Source organism: Bactrocera oleae, chromosome X (genome assembly GCF_042242935.1).
Source record: "Bactrocera oleae isolate idBacOlea1 chromosome X, idBacOlea1, whole genome shotgun sequence".
NCBI lineage: Eukaryota > Metazoa > Arthropoda > Insecta > Diptera > Tephritidae > Bactrocera > Bactrocera oleae.
Genome location: NC_091541.1, coordinates 30579207 through 30602302, shown reverse-complemented (window position 1 = coordinate 30602302; position 23096 = coordinate 30579207). Strand labels below are relative to the sequence as shown.

Below are 23096 nucleotides of genomic sequence, written 5' to 3'. Positions count from 1 at the left end.
GTAAAGAGCACTTAAGCTATTAGTAAGAAGAAGAAATATAAGTGTTAAGTGGCTGAAATTAGAAATAAAGAAATGTGTATAGCATTAAATTGGGACTTTTATTTAACAATCCAGTGAGTTACAAGGTAAAAGATTTATCGAGAAATCCGTTACAAATTTTCCACGAGAGAGTTGTTTTAAAATGGAAAAGTCTAACGAACTGAAGATCCCACAACAACACAAAGGAGCTAGACAAACTTTATTTAGCAACAAATGAAATAGATCCAAATTAAAACCAAGGTTATGAGAGGCCGTGGAAACGGAAAAAATTAATGGTGACGAATATGTGTTTCACTTTAAACGAAAAAACTACGAAGACAGAAGCCAAGGAAGAGGCTCAATGCTCGTCAAAGATTGTGGACATAAACAGGATTTTCACTATAACATCGCAGATGAGAAGAGAGCAGGATGACACAACAATCCCAATTATTCTCGTTAGAAATGCGATTGTCAACGCAGTTGGAAGAGCAGTTCGCAGCGCAAGATGCACGTATATCAGCGCAGGTGTCCTTACAGTTGGAAAGCAGTTCGCAGCGCAAAATGCACGTATATCAGCACTGCTGACCTCACAAATAGCAGAAGCGTCCTCATAGATTTCGGAAGAGCGGGCCAAAATTAAAACTGAACTGGATGAATTGAAAGATCGTCTCCGCGAGCTACAATTGAATCTGCCAATTATATCAACAGCTTCTGTTAAGGTAAAACTACCATCATTTGATGACACTGTTCCATTCCACGCTTTTAAACTTCAATTTTAAAAGACGGCATCTTCAAATAATTGGAAAGCAGAAGATAAAGTAGTTGCATTGTGCGTTGCGTTCAAAGGATATGCAACGGAGATATTACAGACCATTCTTAATGGCGAGGCGAGTAGTTATGAAACGTTGATGGGTGCATTAGAAAGACGGTATGGTAGTGAGCACAGAAGCAGATCTTCCCAATTGAGTTGCGAAATCGCCGCCAGAAAGCCGATGACTCCCTGAGGAGAGATTGAGAGGTAAGGTCACTTCGTTTATGCACATAGATCCGGGAACATCGAGGATACGAAAATTCAAACCTACACGCTTCGCTGCATTAGCATGTCCAAAATTGACGTTTGCGGAACCCGTTTCGTATGCTCTGGCACACGAAACTGCACCTCTGCATAGCAGTCGAACATTTAAAGCTCATACGGTAGAAATAAAAGAATACACTTGGGTGAACCATTTATTTGAAAAAATTGAAATCATGCAGAAAGCACTGGAAAAACCTACAGAAACACGTAAGAAAAATGATGGTGAGGGTGCTTCAACTGCGGAAAAAGTGGCCATATTACACGCAACTTTAACCAGTCCAATATAACAGTAGGACGTAAACGCAAAGCTGAGGAAGATCAAGCAAATGTTAAATCTAACTTGGCGAGCCAGCGAAAAGGGCCACGGGCTGGCTCCTGCGAGCAAATGCCCTGAAATCTCTATTTCACAAATAAGCAGGAATACGAGTAACGTTACCGTAAGTAGACGGCAAAAAGCGCATACTGACTGTGGATACACGAAGTCATTACTGAAGTAGACTTTCCAGCGAATCAAGAAATCAAAATTGACATGAAGAACAGAATCTATACAAATATGGAAACTCCACTTATGTTCTGTTACCATAATAAGTACAACGTTAGACGAGTGATGCCAACAGAGGGCCAGCAGATCCCACCAAGATCAGAAGCAGTTTTTGGGCAGAAATAGAAGGAGACTATAGGCCAAACAAACGGTGGACTGTTTGACAAGATAAACATGTTCCAGTAAGAGTACTTAATGAGTGCAAGTTACCAATCAAGCTCTCCAAAGATACTATATAAGGGCAGTGTCAAGAGATTGAGGCCGTGATAAATTGCAAAATATGTCTTGAGGAAGATTCCATGGAGGAAAACGACATATCGAACGAAATTAACGCATGGAACGAGGAACAAGAGGCAAACCACCATAAGAAGACTTAACAGCTTCTTCTCAGATACTCATCCATATTTGATAAACACGATTCCAAACCAGGAAGAACCAAAGTTGTGAAACATTTTGTTAACACAGGTGATGCAAGATGAATCCGCTAGACTCCTCGAAGTGTTTCTTTAGCAAACCGTGAAGTTGAAAGCCCGACCATACGTGAAATAAGCGAAAAGGGCGTAATTGAACCATCAGAGAGTCCATGTATGGATCATCTGCAGTACTTGTGAAGAAGAAAGATGGAAACATGAGATTCTGTGTGGACTATAGAAGGTTGAATGATGTAACGGTGAAAGACAGTTATCCACTACCTTAAATCGATGACACGCTTCACTCGTCATCAGGCACGAAATGGTTATCAATACTTAAACGAAAAACAAAGAAAACAGACGGACAGTCAGCGTTGCAGATGTTCTATAGCAATTTACCGCAATGCCTTTTGGATTATGTCACGCTCCTGCTACCTTTGAGAGAATTATGGACCAGTTATCAAAAAGATTACACTGGAAGACTTGTTCGGTATACCTCAACGATATCATCATATTAGGTAAAAGCTTCGATGAACACCTTAAGAATTCTGAAAAGGTTTTCCAACAGATAGCTAGCGCTGGTCTAAAGCTGAGTCCAAAACAGTGTTCCCTTTTCAAGAAAAAAGTTAGTTACTTAAGACACAAAGTGACAACGGAGGGCATTTGCACAGCTAATGAAAAATAGAGACAGTAAAATATTGCCCCACTCCTAAAAATTTACATGAATTGCGGAGTATCCTTGGGCTGTGTACTAATTATCGACGATTCGTTTCAAGTTTTACCAGCGGAGCTAGTACCTCCATGCCTCCATGAACTCACGAAAAAGAACCGAGTTTTTGAAATAAAAAGAACATTGAATATAAAAAGTTTGAATTTTGCAGAACAGATGAAATTTATAGATTTTTTTTGAAACATGCTGAAATAAATCCTTATAATATATATATATTTCGGTAATATGTTTCACTTTTTGTTTTTGTTAGCCTTATGTGTTATAAGCGATCCTGTTTGTTGCTTGATTAACCCAATGGGTATCGCTGGAAATATTGCAGGTAGGAATACTTGACTTTGCAAACATTTTTTTTTTGGAAGAATATAACAGTGTGTTTTGAGACACAAAATAAGCTGAGGCAGATACTGTATATTTTTTTCTTTTTCAGTTATTTTGTTCCGTTATTTATTTCCAACGAAATACCAATAAAACTGTAAATTAACATACATATGTACATAAGTGCATAAAATGCCTATATTTTCAAATTTAATTGGAATGGACTCACTTTTTTGCCGTTAAGAGGTTTTGGGAGTAATACTTATGTATGTGTATGCTTCTTCTCTATTTCCTCGGTTTCCTCTGTTTTAATTTCTTTTGTTTTGTCTACGGGGTTTTGCCTGTGCGTTACTGTCCTCCTCTCTGCGTGCTTTGTGGATTTATACCATTGCTTTATGTTGATTTTTTCTCTTTATTTGTGTTAAATCGCGCCCGTTTCTAATATTTGGTGATTTTTATACTCTCGCAACCTGTTGCTACAGAGTATAATAGTTTTGTTCACCTAACGGTTGTTTGTATCACCTAAAACTAATTGAGTTAGATATAGGGTTATATATATATAAATGATCAGGATGAAGAGACGAGTTGAAATCCGGGTGACTGTCTGTCCGTCCGTCCGTCTGTCCGTCCGTCCGTGCAAGCTCTAACTTGAGTAAAAATTGAGATATCTTTATGAAACTTGGTAGACATGTTTTATGGTACCGTGAGACGGTTGGTATTGCAGATGGGCGTAATCGGATCACTGCCACGCCCACAAAACGCCATTAATCAAAAACAAATAACTTGCCATAACTAAGCTCCGCAATAAGATACAAGACTGTTATTTGGTACACAGGATCACATTAGGGAGGGGCATCTGCAGTTAAAATTTTTTTTTTAAAAGTGGGCGTGGTCCCGCCTCTAATAGGTTTAATGTGCATATCTCCTAAACCGCTTATGCTATAATAACAAAATTCACTGGAAGCAAATGTTTTTAGCACTTCTATTGACGGTGTGAAAATAGTTGAAATCGGGTGGCAACTCCGCCCACTCCCCATATAACGGTACTGTTAAAAACTACTAAAAGCGCGATAAATCAAGCACTCAACACGCCAGAGACATTAAATTTTATCTCTGAGATGGTATAAGATGACTTTATAGGAACCGCGTTCAAAATTAGACAGTGGGCGTGGCACAGCCCAATTTTAGGTGAAACCCCATATCTTGAGATCTGCTTAACCGATTTCAACCAAATTCGGTGCGTAACGTTCTTTTCATGTTTCTATGTCATAGTGCGAAAATGGGCGAAATCGGATTACAACCACGCCTATTTTCATATGACACCATTTTAAATACTACTTGATTCTTTCACTTTCCACTATGCAAATCAGGCAACAATGACTGTGTCGGGATAAAACTTTGCGTGAATAATGCAATTAAAGTATGCCACCTTGCGGCCAAAAATTGTCTAAATCGAACCAAAACTGTTCAAACCCCTAAGTACTAAATATGTGGACCCCAGTGCCTATAGTCTTCTACTATATATATATCTATTCCTTCTACCGAAAATATCAGTCAATCCACAGAGAAATCTCAAACGAGTATACCATTTGACTTTGCGAGAGTATGAAATGTTCGGTTACATCCGAACTTAGCCTTTCCTTACTTGTTTTAATTTACGTTTGTATAAGTATAAATCACTTTAATTTTTACGTTTTTTCTTTTTTTTCGATAGGTACGTTAGAAAGAGGCTCAAAGGACCATTTGGTGATTTCACTTCCGGTGATTTCAGTGCGGTGTTATACTCACTTGCACTATTGCACTACATTTAGTTAAAAGCTCTTGAATTAATTTTTAAATTCTGTACGTAATTTCACGTTAATACATATTTTGAAAATACTTTATTATATATCAAGTTCACTTTCGTATATATTTTTTTAAATTAATTTATAATGTAACAAGTTTAGTGTGGGTGTATGGTGTAGGTGTATAGTGTGGTTGGTTAATTGTATATGGTTATGTTGTTGAGTGATATGGTGTGTTGTAGGTGGTGTATGATGTTGCATTGTGTTATGTTGTGTTGTATGATGTTGTACGGTGGATTGTGTGCTTAGTTGCAAAATGTCGCGGGATCAGAAGTCGCATGAACAATACTTAATGAAATGATTTAGATTGTTAGCTCTAATATAATTTTTGTCATTTACAGTTTGTAATAATTTTGAACTGAAAATTAATATCATTATACATCACATCACAAAAACATTTCATGGGATACATGTAAAATTAAGTTTTTTTTTGTATATTATATTGTTTTACATTTTTTATTGGTGATTTTGAACGGCGGCAACAAATCCCACCGTTTGAATATATATTTAGTAGTTTCAATCTAGCCGTTTCTATCGTCCCAATTGCGGAACGTCAAAACCTCCTCACTCCAGTCAACTGACAAAGTTGAGGAGGTGAAATCTACTTTCTTCTACAAATGCACTGGAAAAACAAGATTTCACATTTAAAGAATTAAATAATTGTTACGTAAAGCTTATTTACTAATTCATTAACGAGACATGAGCAATGTATGCTTACAATTATCTAAACTATTAACCATACATATACATAGATACGGATGTATTTAATTGCTTTTTTCCATGTTTTGGTAAAATTTATATTTTGAATAGTTGCAGCTTAAGTTATAAATTTACACATTGGCATTTCAGCTTTGCTGGCATCATGCCACCTAAGCTAACATGTATAAGCATAGCCTCTTCAAAATTTGTATGCAAATAGTCCTGAAGACAGAAGCAAAGGAAGAGACTCAATGCTCGTCAAAGATTGTGGACATAAACAGGATTTTCACTATAACATCGCAGATGGGAAAAGAGCAGGATGACACAACAATCCCAATTATTTTCGTTAGAAATGCGATTGTCAACGCAGTTGGAAGAGCAGTTCGCAGCGCAAGATGCACGTATATCAGCACAGGTGTCCTCACAGTTGGAAAGCAGTTCGCAGCGCAAAATGCACGTATATCAGCACAGGTGACCTCACAAATAGCAGAAGAGTCCTCACAGAGTTCGGAAGAGCGGGCCAAAATTAAAACTGAACTGGATGCGTTGAAAGATCGTCTCCGCGAGCTACAATTGAATCTGCCAATTATATCAAGAGCTTCTGCCAAGGCAAAACTACCATCTTTTGATGACACTGTTCCATTCCACGTTTTTAAACTTTAATTTTAAAAGACGGCATCCTCAAATAATTGGAAAGCAGAAGATAAAGTAGTTGCATTGTGCGTTGCATTGAAAGGATATGCAACGGAGATATACAGACCATTCCAAACGGCGAGGCGAGTAGTTATGCAACGTTGATGATTGCATTAGAAAGACGGTATGGTAGTGAGCACAGGAAGCAGGTCTTCCCAATTGAGTTACGAAATCGCCGCCAGAAAGCCGATGACTCCCTGAGGAGAGATTGAGAGGTAAGGTCACTTTGTTTATGCACATAAATCCGGGAAATCCATCGAGGATACGAAAATTCAGACCTACACGCTTCGCTGCATTAGCATGTCCAAAATTGACGTTTGTGGAACCCGTTTCGTATGCTCTGGCACAGGAAACTGCACCTCTGCAAAACAGTCCAACATTGAAAGGTCATACGGTAGAAGTAGAAGAACACACTTGGGTGAACTATTTATTTGAAAAAATTAACAACATGCAGAAACCACTGGAAAAATCTACAGAAACGCGTAAGAAAAATGATGATGAGGTTAAATGCTTCAACTGTGGAAAAAGTGGCCATATTTTACGCAACTTTAACCAGTCCAATATAACAGTAGGACGTAAACGCAAAGCTGAGGAAGATCAAGCAAATGTTAAATCTAACTTGGCGAGCCAGCACAAAAGGGCAGGGGCTGGCTCCCGTAAGCAAACGCCCTGTAATATCTATTTCACTAATAAGCAGGAATACGAGTAACGTTACCGTAAGTAGACGGCAAAAAGCGCATACTGAATGTGGATACAGGCGCATCACATTAAATAATTCGATCTAATCTGGTTGATAAAGAAGTGTATTAAATTGGGACTTTTATTTACAAACCAGCGATCGAACGCAAGACTGAGTTATAGGTAGGCATTTTCTGGAGCAAAGTTGCGTATTGCAACTGGAGAAGTTATACAAGTTCTCGGAAAAGTAACGTGCGAGATCGTAATTGGAAAGAAAGCCGTGTTACACAACTTGATAGTGTTATACAAGTTCTCGGAAAAGTAACGTGCGAGATCGTAATTGGAAAGAAAGCCGTGTTACACAATTTGATAGTGGCAGATCGTCGACGAAGTCATTACTGAAGTAGACTTTCCAGCGAATCAAGAAATCAAAATTGATATGAAGAACTGAATCTATATAAATATGGAAACTCCATTTATGTTCTGTTACGATAATAAGTACAACGTTAGACAAGTGATGACAACAGAGAGCCAGCAGATCCCACCAAAATCAGAAGCAGTTTTTTGGGCAGAAATAGAAAGAGACTATGGGCCAAACAAACGGTGGACTGTTTGACAAGATAAACATGTTCCAGTAAGAGTACTAAATGAGGGCAAGTTACCAATCAAACTCTCCAAAGATGCTATATAAGGGCAGTGTCAAGAGATTGAGGCCGTGATAAATTGCAAAATAGGGCTTGAGGAAGTTTCCACGGATCAAAACGACATATCGAACGAAATTAACGCTATGTATGTGTATACTTCTTCTCTGTTTTCTCGGTTTTCTCTCTTTTAATTTTTTGTTTTGTCTCCGGGGTTTTGAATGTGCGTTACTGTCCACCTCTCTGCGTGCTTTGTATATTTATACCCGAGCTTTATGTTGATTTTTTCTCTTAGTTTGTGTTAAATCGCGCCCGCTTTTAATTTTTGGTGATTTTTTGTGTTAGTTTTGTATATCCATTGATTTCGCGCCCGTTGTTGTAATTTTATTTAACCACTGTTAGTATGTATTTAGGTATGCATATATGTACTTATGTTAGTACTTTTGACCTTTCCGTTTTTGGTTTTTTTTTTTTTAATTTATGTTTGTATAAGTATTAATCACTTTAATTTTTACGTTTTTTCTTTTTTATCGATAGGTACGTTTGAAAGAGGCTCGAAGGACCATTTGGTTATTTCACTTTTGTTTTCATCTTGGGTGCGGTGTTATACTCACTTGCACTATTGCACTACATTATTTTAAAAACTCTTGAATTAATTTTTAAACTCTGTACTTAATTTCACGTTAATATATATTTTGAAAATACTTTATTATATTCAAGTTCACTCTCTTATATATTTTTTTAAATAATTTATAATGTAACAAGTTTAGTGTGGGTGTATGGTGTGGGTGTATAGTGTGGTTGGTTAATTGTATATGGTTGTGTTGTTGAGTGATATGGTGTGTTGTAGGTGGTGTATGATGTTGCATTGTGTTATGTTGTGTTGTATGATGTTGTACGGTGGATTGTGTGCTTAGTTGCAAAATGTCGCGGGATCAGAAGTCGCATGAACAATACTTAATGAAATGATTTAGATTGTTAGCTCTAATATAATTTTTGTCATTTACAGTTTGTAATAATTTTGAACTGAAAATTAATATCATTATACATCACATCACAAAAACATTTCATGGGATACACTTAAAATTAATTTTTTTTTTGTATATTATATTGTTTTACATTTTTTACTGGTGATTTTGAATGGCGGCAACAAATCCCACCGTTTGCATATATATTTAGTAGTTTCAATCTGGCCGTTTCAATCGTCCCACTTACGGGACGTCAAAACCTCCTCACTCTAGTTAAATGACAAAGTTGAGGAGGTGAAATCTACTTTCTTCTACAAATGTTCTTTTTGGAAAAACAAGATTTCACATTTTAAGAATTAAATAATTGTTACGTAATGTTTATTTACAAATTCATTAATGAAACATGAGCAATGTATGCTTACAATTATCTAAACTATTAACCATACATATACATAGATACGGATGTATTTAAGTGCTTTTTTTCCATGTTTTGGTAAAATTTATGTTTTGAATAGTTGCAGTTTAAGTACAAAATTTACACATTGGCATTTCAGCTTTGCTGGCATCATGCCACCTCAGCTAACATGTACAAGCATAGCCCCTTCAAAATTTGTATGCAAATAGTCCTGAAGACAGAAGCAAAGGAAGAGGCTCAATGCTCGTCAAAGATTGTGGACATAAACAGGATTTTCACTATAATATCGCAGATGGGAAAAGAGCAGGATGCACGTATATCGCAAATGCCAGCGCAAATGTTCCAGATGTCAACGCAAATGTCGCCACAAATAGCAGAGGCACACACAAATGGTGACACAACAATCCCAATTATTCTCGTTAGAAATGCGATTGTCAACGCAGTTGGAAGAGCAGTTCGCAGCGCAAGATGCACGTATATCAGCACAGGTGTCCTCACAGTTGGAAAGCAGTTCGCAGCGCAAAATGCACGTATATCAGCACTGGTGACCTCACAAATAGCAGAAGCGTCCTCATAGATTTCGGAAGAGCGGGCCAAAATTAAGACTGAACTGGATGAGTTGAAAGATCGTCTCCGCGAGCTACAATTGAATCTGCCAATTATATCAACAGCTTCTGTTAAGGTAAAACTACCATCATTTGATGACACTGTTCCATTCCACGTTTTTAAACTTCAATTTTAAAAGACGGCATCTTCAAATAATTGGAAAGCAGAAGATAAAGTAATTACATTGTGCGTTGCATTCAAAGGATATGCAACGGAGATATAACAGGCCATTCTAAATGCCGAGGCTAGTAGTTATGAAACGTTGATGGGTGCATTAGAAAGACTGTATGGTAGTGAGCACAGGAAGCAGGTCTTCCCAATTGAGTTACGAAATCGCCGCCAGAAAGCCGATGACTCCCTGAGGAGAGATTAAGAGATAAGGTCACTTTGTTTATGCACATAAATCCGGGAAATACATCGAGGATACGAAAATCAGACCTACACGCTTCGCTGCATTAGCATGTCCAAAATTGACGTTTGTGGAACCCGTTTCGTATGCTCTGGCACAGGAAACTGCACCTCTGCAAAACAGTCGAACATTGAAAGGTCATACGGTAGAAGTAGAAGAACACACTTGGGTGAACTATTTATTTCAAAAAATTAACAACATGCAGAAACCACTGGAAAAATCTACAGAAACACGTAAGAAAAATGATGGTGAGGGTGCTTCAACTGCGGAAAAAGTGGCCATATTGCACGCAACTTTAACCAGTCCAATATAACAGTAGGACGTAAACGCAAAGCTGAGGAAGATCAAGCAAATGTTAAATCTAACTTGGCGAGCCAGCGAAAAAGGCCACGGGCTGGCTCCTGCGAGCAAATGCCCTGAAATCTCTATTTCACAAATAAGCAGGAATACGAGTAACGTTACCGTAAGTAGACGGCAAAAAGCGCATACTGACTGTGGATACAGGCGCATCACATCCAATAATTCTGGATCTGGTTGATAAAGAAGTGTATTTGGGACTTTTATTTACAAAGCAGTGATCGAACCCAAGAGTGAGTTATAGGTAGGCATTATCTGGAGCAAAGTTGCGTATTGACACTGGAGAAGTTATACAAGTTCTCGGAAAAGTAGCGTGCGAGATCGTAATTGGAAAGAAAGCCGTGTTACACAACTTGATAGTGGCAGATATCGTCGACGAAGATATCAAAATTGACATGAAGAACTGAATCTATACAAATATGGAAACTCTACTTATGTTCTGTTACGATAATAAGTACAACGTTAGACAAGTGATGACAACAGAGAGCCAGCAGATCCCACCAAAATCATAATCAGTTTTTTGGGCAGAAATAGAAGGAGACTATAGGCCAAACAAACAGTGGACTGTTTGACAAGATAAACAGTAAGAGTACTTAGTGAGTGCAAGTTACCAATCAAACTCTCCAAAGATGCTATATAAGGGCAGTGTCAAGAGATTGAGGCCGTGATAAATTGCAAAATAAGTCTTGAGGAAGATTCCATAGAGGAAAACGACATATCGAACGAAATTAACGCATGGAACGAGGAACTAGAGGCAAAACATCAAAAGAATACTGAACAGCTTCTTTTCAGATACTCATCCATATTTGATAAACACGATTCCAAACCAGGAAGAACCAAAGTTGTGAAACGTTTTGTTAACACAGGTGATGCAAGATCAATCCGCCGGACTCCTCGAAGCGTTTCTTTAGCAAACCGTGAAGTTGAAAGCCAGACCATATGTGAAATAAGCGAAAAGGGCGTAATCGAACCATCAGAGAGTCCATGGATGGATCATCTGCAGTACTTGTGAAGAAGAAAGATGGAAACATGAGATTCTGTGTGGACTATAGAAGGTTGAATGATGTAACGAAGAAAGACAGTTATCCACTACCTAAAATCGATGACACGCTGGACTTGTTATCAGGCACAAAATGGTTATCAACACTTAAACGAAAAACAAAGAAAACAGACGGACAGTCAGCGTTGCAGATGGTCTATGGCAATTTACCGCAATGCCTTTTGGATAATGTAACGCTCCTGCTACCTTTGAGAGACTTTTGGACCAGGTATTAAAAAGATTACACTGGAAGACTTGTTCGGTATACTTCAACGATATCATCATATTAGGTAAAAGCTTCGAAACACCTTTACTATCTCACCAAGGTCCTCAACCTGTCGATATCCACTCTTCAAATACCCGATGTGTGGAAAGCCGGAAGAATGGTCCCACTACTGAAATCTGGGAAACCCGCCAACAAAGGGGAGTCCTATCGCCCGATAACTCTCCTTTCCCCAGTAGTGAAGACATTTGAGGCATTGTTATTCCCGTCATTCACTTACCACCTGAGCCTAGCAGATCATCAGCATAGCTTCCGAAAAGTGCACAGTACCACCACAGCACTTAGCGTCATAAACGCCCAGATACTTCATGGCCTGAACCAGAAGCCACCCTGCTAGAGGACGATCCTCGTAGCGTTGGACTTGTCAAAAGCTTTTGACACAGTCAATCACACAACGCTACTTGAGGACCTAGAACAATCAACGCTCCCTCCAGGGCTGAAGCGGTGGACTATGAACTACCTGCGCGGTCGGCATTCATCCGTTCTGTTTCGTGGTCAAAACTCTAAACTTAGGAAAATTAAACAGGGTGTTCCACAGGGCGGTGTCCTCTCCCCACTACTGTTTAATTTCTATATTTCGAAACTCCCCCAGCCACCAGCGGGAATTTCAGTGACCTCGTACGCTGATGACTGTACGATATTGACGTCATGCAATGGAATCGATGGCATTTGTTCAAAAGTAAAGAGCTACTTCTCCGATCTTTCTCGCTTCTTCTCTGCAAGGAGCCTAACACTCTCCCCCACTAAATCCACAGCGCCCATATTCACAGATTGGACGAAGGAGTACAGACTGGACCTGAACATTTCAGTCGATGGCACAAAAATTCCGACAGTAAATAACCCTAAAATTTTAATCGTCACATTGGATAGTCTGTGCTCTTTCACTCCTCACACGACCGCGATAACTGCCAAATTACAGAGCCGCAACAAAATCCTCAAGTCGCTCGCCGGCAGCTCTTGGGGAAAAGACAAAGAAACGTTGTTGGCAACATACAAGGCAATCGGCCGGCCGGTCCTAAATTATGCAGCCTCAATATGGTCGCCTGGATGCAGTGACACGCAGAAGAAGAAGCTTCAGACCTATCACGGGATGCCTCTTGATGTCTCTAATCGAACACCTACATAGTGAGGCCCGTATGCTTCCGGTTAAGGAACACAACGAACTCCTCTTCAAGCAGTTTCTGCTGGGGTGCTTCGGTAGAAACCACCCCTGTAGTCACCTGCTTGTAGCGGAGCCGCCTCCTAGGAACATCAAGAGGTCTTTCCTTAATTACGTCGACTACATCAGGCAGTATGCCGACCGGACTTCGGACGCTACGAACTTAAGACAGGTACTGACCGCCATTCACAGAGGAGCCATCAACACTTTCACCGACTCCCTCTCAGTGAATGGCGTATAACGAGTCAAACCACCACCCATAGCAGATGTAGAGCTCGAGTTGCCTCGCGCAACCAGAGTGACCCTCGCGCAACTTCGTTCTGGATACTGTAGCAAGTTAAACTCCTACTTATCCAGAATAGACCCCGACATACCAACCACATGTCCTGCGTGCAATGAGTCTTCGCATGACACTAACCACCTCTTTGCACGCCCAACAAACCCCACTCATCTAACATCCTTCTCCCTATGGTCCGACCCCGTCGAAATAGCTCGTTTCCTGGGCCTACCGTTACCAAACGGGGGATTAGGTAACCGTTACAACAACAAAAACAACAACAACAACAACGTGAACACCTTAAGAACTTGGAAGAGGTTTTCCAATAGATAGCTAGCGCTGGTCTAAAGCTGAGTCCAAAAAAGTGTTCCCTTTTCAAGAAAAAAGTAAGTTACTTAGGAAAAAAAGTGACAACGGAGGGCATATGCACAGCTAATGAATAGTAGAGACAGTGAAATATTGCCCCATTCCTTAAAATTTACATGAATTGCGGAGTTTCCTTGGACTGTGTACTTATTATCGACGATTCGTTTCAAGTTTTGCCAGCGTAGCTAGTACCTCCATGCCTCCATGAACTCACGAAAAAGAACCGAGTTTTGAAATAAAAAGGACATTAAAATATAAAAAGTTTAAATTTTGCAGAAAAGATGAAATTTATAGATTTTTTTTTGAAACAGGCTGAAATAAATTCTTATAATATATATGTATTTCTGTAATATGTTTCATTTTTTGTTTTTGTTAGCCTTATGTGTTATAAGCAATCCTGTTTATTGCTTGATTAACCCAAGGGGTATCGCTGGAAAATATTGCAGGTAGGAATACTTGACTTTGCAAAAATTTTTTTTTTTGGTAGAATATAACGGTGTGTTCGGAGACACAAAATAAGCTGAGGCAGATACTGTATATTTTTTCTTTTTCAGTTATTTTGTTACGTTATTTATTTCCAACGAAATACCGATAAAACTGTAAATTAACATACATATGTGCATAGAATGCCTCTATTTTCAAATTTAATTGGAATGAACTCACTTTTTTTGCCACCAAGAGGTTTTGGGAGTAATACTTATGTATGTGTATGCTTCTTCTCTGTTATGCTCCTCGGTTTCCTCTGTTTTAATTTTTTTTGTTTTGTCTCCGGAGTTTTGAATGTGCGTTACTGTCCACCTCTCTGCGTGCTTTGTGGATTTATACCCGTGCTTTATGTTGATTTTTTCTCTTAGTTTGTGTTAAATCGCGCCCGCTTTTAATTTTTGGTGATTTTTTGTGTTAGTTTTGTATATCCATTGATTTCGCGCCCGTTGTTGTAATTTTATTTAACCACTGTTAGTATGTATTTAGGTATGCATATATGTACTTATATTAGTACTTTTGACCTTTCCGTTTTTGGTTTTTTTTTTTTTAAATTTATGTTTGTATAAGTATTAATCACTTTATTTTTTACGTTTTTTCTTTTTTATCGATAGGTACGTTTGAAAGAGGCTCGAAGGACCATTTGGTGATTTCACTTTTTTTTTCATCTTGGGTGCGGTGTTATACTCACTTGCACTATTGCACTACATTTAGTTAAAAACTCTTGAATTAATTTTTAAAATAAATAAATTTTCAACTGAAAATTAATACCATTATACATCACATAACAAAAACATTTCATGGGATACATTTAAAATTAATTTTTTTTTTGTATATAATATTGTTTTACATTTTTTATTGGTGATTTTGAACGGCGGCAACAAATCCCACCGTTTGCATATATATTTAGTAGTTTCAATCTGGCCGTTTCAATCGTCCCACTTGCGGGACGTCAAAACCTCCTCACTCCAGTTAAATGACAAAGTTGAGGAGGTGAAATCTACTTTCTTCTACAAATGTTCTTTTTGGAAAAAGAAGATTTCACATTTTAAGAATTAAATAATTGTTACGTAATGTTTATTTACAAATTCTTATTGAAACATAAGCAATGTATGCTTACAACTATCTAAACTATTAACCATACATATACATACATACGGATGTATTTAATTGCTTTTTTTCCATGTCTTGGTAAAATTAATGTTTTGAATAGTTGCAGTTTAAGTACAAAATTTACAGATTGGCATTTCAGCTTTGCTGGCATCATGCCACCTCAGCTAACATGTATAAGCATAGCCTCTTCAAAATTTGTATGCAAATAGTCCTGAAGACAGAAGCAAAGGAAGAGGCTCAATGCTCGTCAAAGATTGTGGACATAAACCTGATTTTCACTATAACATCGCAGATGGGAAAAGAGCAGGATGACACAACAATCCCAATTATTCTCGTTAGAAATGCGATTGTCAACGCAGTTGGAAGAGCAGTTCGCAGCGCAAGATGCGCGTATATCAGCACAGGTGTCCTCACAGTTGGAAAGCAGTTCGCAGCGCAAAATGCATGTATATCAGCACTGGTGACCTCACAAATAGCAGAAGCGTCCTCATAGATTTCGGAAGAGCGGGCCAAAATTAAAACTGAACTGGATGAGTTGAAAGATCGTCTCCGCGAGCTACAATTGAATCTGCCAATTATATCAACAGCTTCTGTTAAAGTAAAACTACCATCATTTGATGACACTGTTCCATTCCACGTTTTTAAACTTTAATTTTAAAAGACGGCATCTTCAAATAATTGGATAGCAGATGATAAAGTAATTACATTGTGCGTTGCAAGGATATGCAACGGAGATATTACAGACCCTTCTAAACGGCGAGGCGAGTAGTTATGAAACGTTGATGGGTGCATTAGAAAGACGGTATGGTAGTGAGCACAGGAAGCAGATCTTCCCAATTGAGTTGCGAAATCGCCGCTAGAAAGCCGATGATTCCCTGAGGAGAGATTGAGAGGTAAGGTCACTTTGTTTATGCACATAAATCCGGGAAATACATCGAGGATACGAAAATTCAGACCTACACGCTTCGCTGCATTAGCATGTCCAAAATTGACGTTTGCGGAACCCGTTTCGTATGCTCTGGCACAGGAAACTGAACCTCTGCATAGCAGTCGAACATTTAAAGCTCATATGGTAGAAATAAAAGAACACACTTGGGTAAACCATTTATTTGAAAAAATTGTAAACATGCAGAAAGCACTGGGAAAATCTACAGAAACGCGTAAGAAAAATGATGGTGAGGTTAAATGCTTAAACTGCGGAAAAAGGTGTAATATTACACGCAGCCAGCGAAAAAGGCCACGAGCTGGCTCCCGCGAGCAAATGCCCTCAAATCTCTCTTTCACAAATAAGCAGGAATACGAGTAACGTTACCATAAGTAGACGGCAAAAAGCGCATACTGACTGTGGATACAGGCGCATCACATCCAATAATTTTGGATCTGGTTGATAAAGAAGTGTATTTGGGACTTTTATTTACAAAGCAGTGATCGAACCCAAGAGTGAGTTATAGGTAGGCATTATCTGGAGCAAAGTTGCGTATTGACACTGGAGAAGTTATACAAGTTCTCGGAAAAGTAGCGTGCGAGATCGTAATTGGAAAGGAAGCCGTGTTACACAACTTGATAGTGGCAGATATCGTCGACGAAGAAATCAAAATTGACATGAAGAACTGAATCTATACAAATATGGAAACTCCACTTATGTTCTGTTACGATAATAAGTACAACGTTAGACAAGTGATGACAACAGAGAGCCAGCAGATCCCATTAAAATCAGAAGCAGTTTTTTGGGCAGAAATAGAAAGAGACTATGGGCCAAACAAACGGTGGACTGTTTGACAAAATAAACATGTTCCAGTAAGAGTACTAAATGAGGGCAAGTTACCAATTAAACTCTCCAAAGATGCTATGTAAGGGCAGTGTCAAGAGATTGAGGCCGTGCTAAATTGCAAAATAGGTCTTGAGTAAGATTCCATGGAGGAAAACGACATATCGAACGAAATTAACGCATGGAACGAGGAACTAGATACAAACCATCAAAAGAAGACTTAGCAGCTTCTTCTCAGATACTCATCCATATTTGATAAATACGATTCCAAGCCAGGAAGAACCAAAGTTGTGAAACATTTTGTTAACATAGGTGATGCAAGATCAATTCGCCAGACTCCTCGAAGTGTTTCTTTAGCAATCCGTGAAGTTGAAAGCCAGACCATACGTGAAATAAGCGAAAAGGGCGTAATCGAACCACCAGAGAGTCCATGGATGGATCATCTGCAGTACTTGTGAAGAAGAAAGATGGCAACATGAGATTCTGTGTGGATTATAGAAGGTTGAATGATGTAACGGAGAAAGACAGTTATCCACTACCTAAAATCGATGACACGCTGGACTCGTTATCAGGCACAAAATGGTTATCAACACTTAAACGAAAAACAAAGATCGCAATTTCCCGCAATGCCTTTTGGATAATGTAACGCTCCTGCTACCTTTGAGAGACTTATGGACCAGGTATTAAAAAGATTACACTGGAAGACTTGTTCGGTATACCTCAACGATATCATCATATTAGGTAAAAGCTTCGATGAACACCTTAAGAACTTGTAAGAGGTTTTCCCATAGATAGCTAGCGCTGGTCTAAAGCTGAGTCCAAAAAAGTGTTCCTTTTTCAATAAAAAAGTTAGTTACTTAGGACACAAAGTGACAACGGAGGGCATTTGCACAGCTAATGAAAAATAGAGACAATAAAATATTGCCCCACTCCTAAAAATTTACATGAATTGCGGAGTTTCCTTGGACTGTGTACTTATTATCGACGATTCGTTTCAAGTTTTGCCAGCGTAGCTAGTACCTCAATGAACTCACGAACAAGAATCGAGTTTTTGAAATAAAAAGAACATTAAATATAAAAAGTTTGAATTTTGCTGTACAGATGAAATTTATAGATTTTTTTTGAACCAGGCTAAAGTAAATCCTTATAATATATTACATATATATATATTTCTGTAATATGTTTCATTTTTTGTTTTTGTTAGCCTTATGTGTTATAAGCGATCCTGTTTGTTGCTTGATTAACCCAAGGGGTATCGCTGGAAATATTGCAGGTAGGACTACTTGACTTTCCAAAAATATTTTTTTTTTGATAGAATATAACGGTGTGTTTAGAGACACAAAATAAGCTGAGGCAGATACCGTATATTTTTTGCTTTTTCAGTTATTTTGTTCAGTTATTTATTTCCAACGAAATACCGATAAAACTGTAAATTAACATACATATGTACATATGTGCATAAAATGCCTCTATTTTCAAATTTAATTGGAATGGACTTACTTTTTTTGCCGCCAAGAGGTTTTGGGAGTAATACTTATGTATATGTATACTTCTTCTCTGTTTTCTCGGTATTCTCTGTTTTAATTTTTTTTGTTTTGTCTCCGGGGTTTTGAATGTACGTTACTGTCCACCTCTATGTGTGCTTTGTATATTTATACCCGTGCTTTATGTCGATTTTTTCTCTTAGTTTGTGTTAAATCGCGCCCGGTTTTAATGTTTGGTGATTTTTGTGTTAGTTTTGTATATCCATTGATTTCGCGCCCGTTGTTGCATTTTTATTTAACCACTGTTAGTATGTATTTAGGTATGCATATATGTACTTATATTAGTACTTTTGACCTTTCCGTTTTTGGTTGTTTTTTTTTTTATTTTTTGTTTGTATAAGTATAAATCACTTTAATTTTTACGTTTTTGCTTTTTTTTCGATAGGTACGTTTGAAAGAGGCTCGAAGGACCATTTGGTGATTTCACTTATTTTTTCACCTTGGGTGCGGTGTTATACTCACTTGCACTATTGCACTACATTTAGTTAAAAACTCTTTAATTAATTTTTAAACTCTGTACATAATTTCACGTTAATATAGGTATATTTTGAAAATACTTTATTATATATCAAGTTAACTTTCTTATATTTTTTTAAAAATAATGTATTATGTAACAAGTTTAGTGTGGGTGTATGGTGTAGGTGTATAGTCAGAGAACGTATATCATAGAGAAGGTTCAATTGCGGACCAGCGTGTGAATTGTCAAAACCTAACAAGATTTTATTAGTGAATTTCACCAAATCTGGCTCGGAAGGAGAAATTTTAACAGTGGAGAGTGAACAGAGCTGAGCATTGTATTAAAATTATGCTCAGAGACTTGCTTTGATATTACAGCTGCATGTTAGCCTTTTGGCTTATATTCTTATACGCTTATATGCAAACATATTTATTGATATGAATATCATTTTGCGAATTTTTATGAATGCATGCAAAACTGATAAGGCTCTAATTAATTAATTAAATCTAAGTAATTTTAAAAATATTATATATAGTCAATTTGGGAATTTAATGATTTTATTTAGTTTTTACATAATATACTTTCCTAATAGAGATTAAATTTATTACAATATATGTATATGTACATATGTACATCTTTTATCATATTAATCTTATATATAAACTATGTATATCTGCACAAGCGCATTTGAATGTGCGGATTCAGAAATTGAAATCATAATTTTATCATATATCAACACAATATATGTGCGCGCATTGATTTATATGTACACGCATATATGTATGTAGACATAAAATTGCCGAACAAATAATGCATACACAAACCAACATACATACATATGTATATGCGTACACATGTAAATATGTCACCCGCAAAAGCTACAAAGATTGTTTTACAAAAACAACAATCGTCACAAGTCAATATGTCAGCCAAATAGGCGAAGCCCAAATTTATAGTAAATTGCACAACAACAACATTTTCATTCATGAACGCAGGCGTACTTTTAACAGGCAACCTCGCTTCATTCATAAAAACAGATACCCTCACATCCCCCCGAGCATGCTTTTGCCAACAAGCGTCTTTTCACGACGATGGCGAAAGCTAAAAATCATAAATTGAACAAATTTCTGATATTCCCTCTAGAAGGGAAAAGTGACAATCCCTCAAATATGAGTATTAAAATATTTTAGAATAAAAGTGACAACATAGTATATTTGTCGATTTACAATTCAAGAAACTTTTTAAAGAAAATATTCAATATTCCTCTGATTTATGTATACAGTAAGCCCCGGTTAAGTATCACTCCTCCAATCCCTCTTATCTGCCTGTGTCTTGCTGCATCTCACGTTTTTTTTTCTTAATTTTTAAAGGAAAACGGTAACATTTTTTAAATACATAGAAATTATTTTTTTGGTACCAGTCTTTTAAGTACCACAATCGCTTATGTACTACAAAGCACAAAAAATCTGCAACTTTGGTTTTGGCACTTAACCGGGTTTGACTGTATTTGTCAAAGAATGTGCGTATGTAAATATGCGAATTTTTTGTACACACATCTGCCCGTATATATGCACATGACTTATTGACTTTGTTTCCATTTACGCATGCCACGTTGTATATGAATAAGGGTTGATTTTGCACTTGTCATATGCGATGTATGTTTGTAAAAGTGTGTATGGTTCTGTTGGTCAAAGTTTTGTAAGTTTTTTTTTGGCACATTGGCATATGCACGAAATTGAATTGAATTCAATCCAAAATGAGTATTCCTTCTAAAGTAAAGACAACTTTATTGTTTTAAAATAAAATATGTAACTTTTATTACTTATATTTTTCTTAAAACTAACAATTGAAGGTTTTTTATAAAATTGTAGGATTTAATTAAAAATTAAATAAAATTTTATAAAATAAAAACTGATTTACGAAATTTTCCATTTAAAATTTAAATTTCTCACACGACTTAATAATTAAATTAAGTCAATTATTTTCACCTGCTTTTTTAAACACAATTTAATCCATCTTGATTAAGTGCAATATTAATGTTTAAAAAAGCTAGGCTCAGTTACAACAGTAATAAAAAGAAAAATGAAAAAAAACCTGGAAATATAAAATAAAACTGAAATTAGAAGAAAAGCTGAAAATATAAAGGAGCTGAAAATAAAAAAAGAACCTGTAAATAGAATAAATAGCAAAACATTGAAAAAACGTAAATATTCTTTTCATTTGGTTAGTTCATTACTCACCCGAAAGTAGAATGTTCGTTAATGAACAGGCCCTGACTTGCAACTTACTTAAGTTTTTTTATTTTATCATCGCGCTTCCGATGTCGTTCCCTATTTATTTCGTTTTTCACTAACCATTTTGAATTTTTAAACAGAAGAACGGTCACTAAATATTCTAAAAGTTTGGTTTTATGAGCATAACACCCATCGGACTTATTAAACCATTCAGGAAAAACCTTTTCGGTTCTTTGTTGTATAGCAGACAACATCAGACAACGAACATTAGAATAATGAGCATATTCGTTGAAGAGCTTGACGTACCACATCATTTGCAGTCGACACACTTCGAAGACCCTATCACTAGGATTGACCAGCTTTAAATCGCCGTCATCCTTATAGTTTTTTGCTCTGATTAGGGCCTCCGAATAGAGCGTTAAATCGCTCTGTGTCTTTGTCATTGCCTCAGTACATTTATCGCAATGAATTTTACACAAAATTTTCTGGTAAATACCATAGCCAGTGTAATACCGCTTGACTTGGACGTCAGCTTCGTCGTCCTCTTCAAGGAAATTTTCGTCTGGAATAACAAAATTTTCCAAACCGAGTTGCTCATATTCCTGATCGCTTTCCTGCACATCTAGATGACGATCTTCGGGGCCTAGGTTCCAATCTAAATTTACATCGTCATCATCCTCGCAATTAGCCCCCTTATTTTCGAAGTTCTGCCTTAAAATTTTCATCGATATTAATCGTCCTACTATATATTGAATTTCATGGGCAGTGGGATGGGTATTCATACCCAGACTGGCTCGGACTCTATAAAAAAAATTTTCCAACGCATCCTGATTCAATTTCCCAAAGAATATATATTTTAATTCCTTTTGATCCCTAAATAGCTCATTGGACAACATTATCATAGCCCTAATAGTTTTAACAAAACTGTCAATACATTTGACGCGATTACTATTAGGAAATTTCATTGACTTTAAAAACTGTATATGATCATAGAGGCGTTGGACCTTCCCGGAATCATTTCTTAAAAGCGGATATTTTAATGGATTTTTTGATGCAAAATTTTTGCAGTCTAAATCTTCGAAGAGATCGTTCATTCTCTTCACAAATAACTGCGTAGGCTTGACACATTTTTTTAAATATTCGTCAGAGCCGAATAGATTTTGGCTATAGGCCATTTCTATGCCAGCCGCGACCGAATTACTCAGAACTTGAGTTGCACGTTTTACAGACATTTTTTCAAAGACGCTGGGATATATGTGGGACTCTGTTAGTTTTGGACAAATCTTAAAATGTGTATTGCTCTGATCGATAGAGTATAGTTTTTTAATAATATTGAAACTGACTATTCCATCGGGACTTGAAATGTCATATTTCATTAACGTATTGCGGACAGACTTAAATAGGTGGCAATAATCATATAAGCAATACACTTTAGAACCCGTAAAAGGGGTTTTCTTCAGTAATTTGCATTAAATTGAAAATTGAAGAGTTTGGTCCCCCCTGATCGCAGACTAAAGCCTTTACGCTAAGGCCAATCGACTTCAGTGCTGCGATATTTTTATTCAAAATTTCAAATAAATTTTGACTTAGAAGTCCACCTTTGGAAATATAGTAAGAAAACACATATTTCCAACTTGAACTCAACCCTTTTACCATAAAAAAACAACATTTACTACCTATTTTCATTTCGCGATGGCCTTCCCCGTAATCTACAAACCCATCAATGATATCTCTAACTCGATTATAAGTTAGATCGGACTTTATGATGATTTCATCAAATAAGAGAACGCAATTACGTTCTAGAACGGACATATTTTTGGCAATTTTGCCTAAATTTCCCAAGACATTGGCATCGACGCCAGGGACAACATACCTAATGGGGCGCCATCTCAAAAGAGCTTGGTAAAGCGAAACCTAAATCGTAACGCATGAAACTGTAAGATTTGGTGCACATATAGTTAATATTTTGTGCCA

The 23096-nt window shown here is 37.2% G+C and overlaps 1 pseudogene; it reads left to right on the top strand.

Moving 5' to 3' along the window:
- LOC138858196 (uncharacterized) overlaps positions 1 to 23096 on the top strand; it is a 112287-nt pseudogene that overhangs the window by 43794 nt on the left and 45397 nt on the right.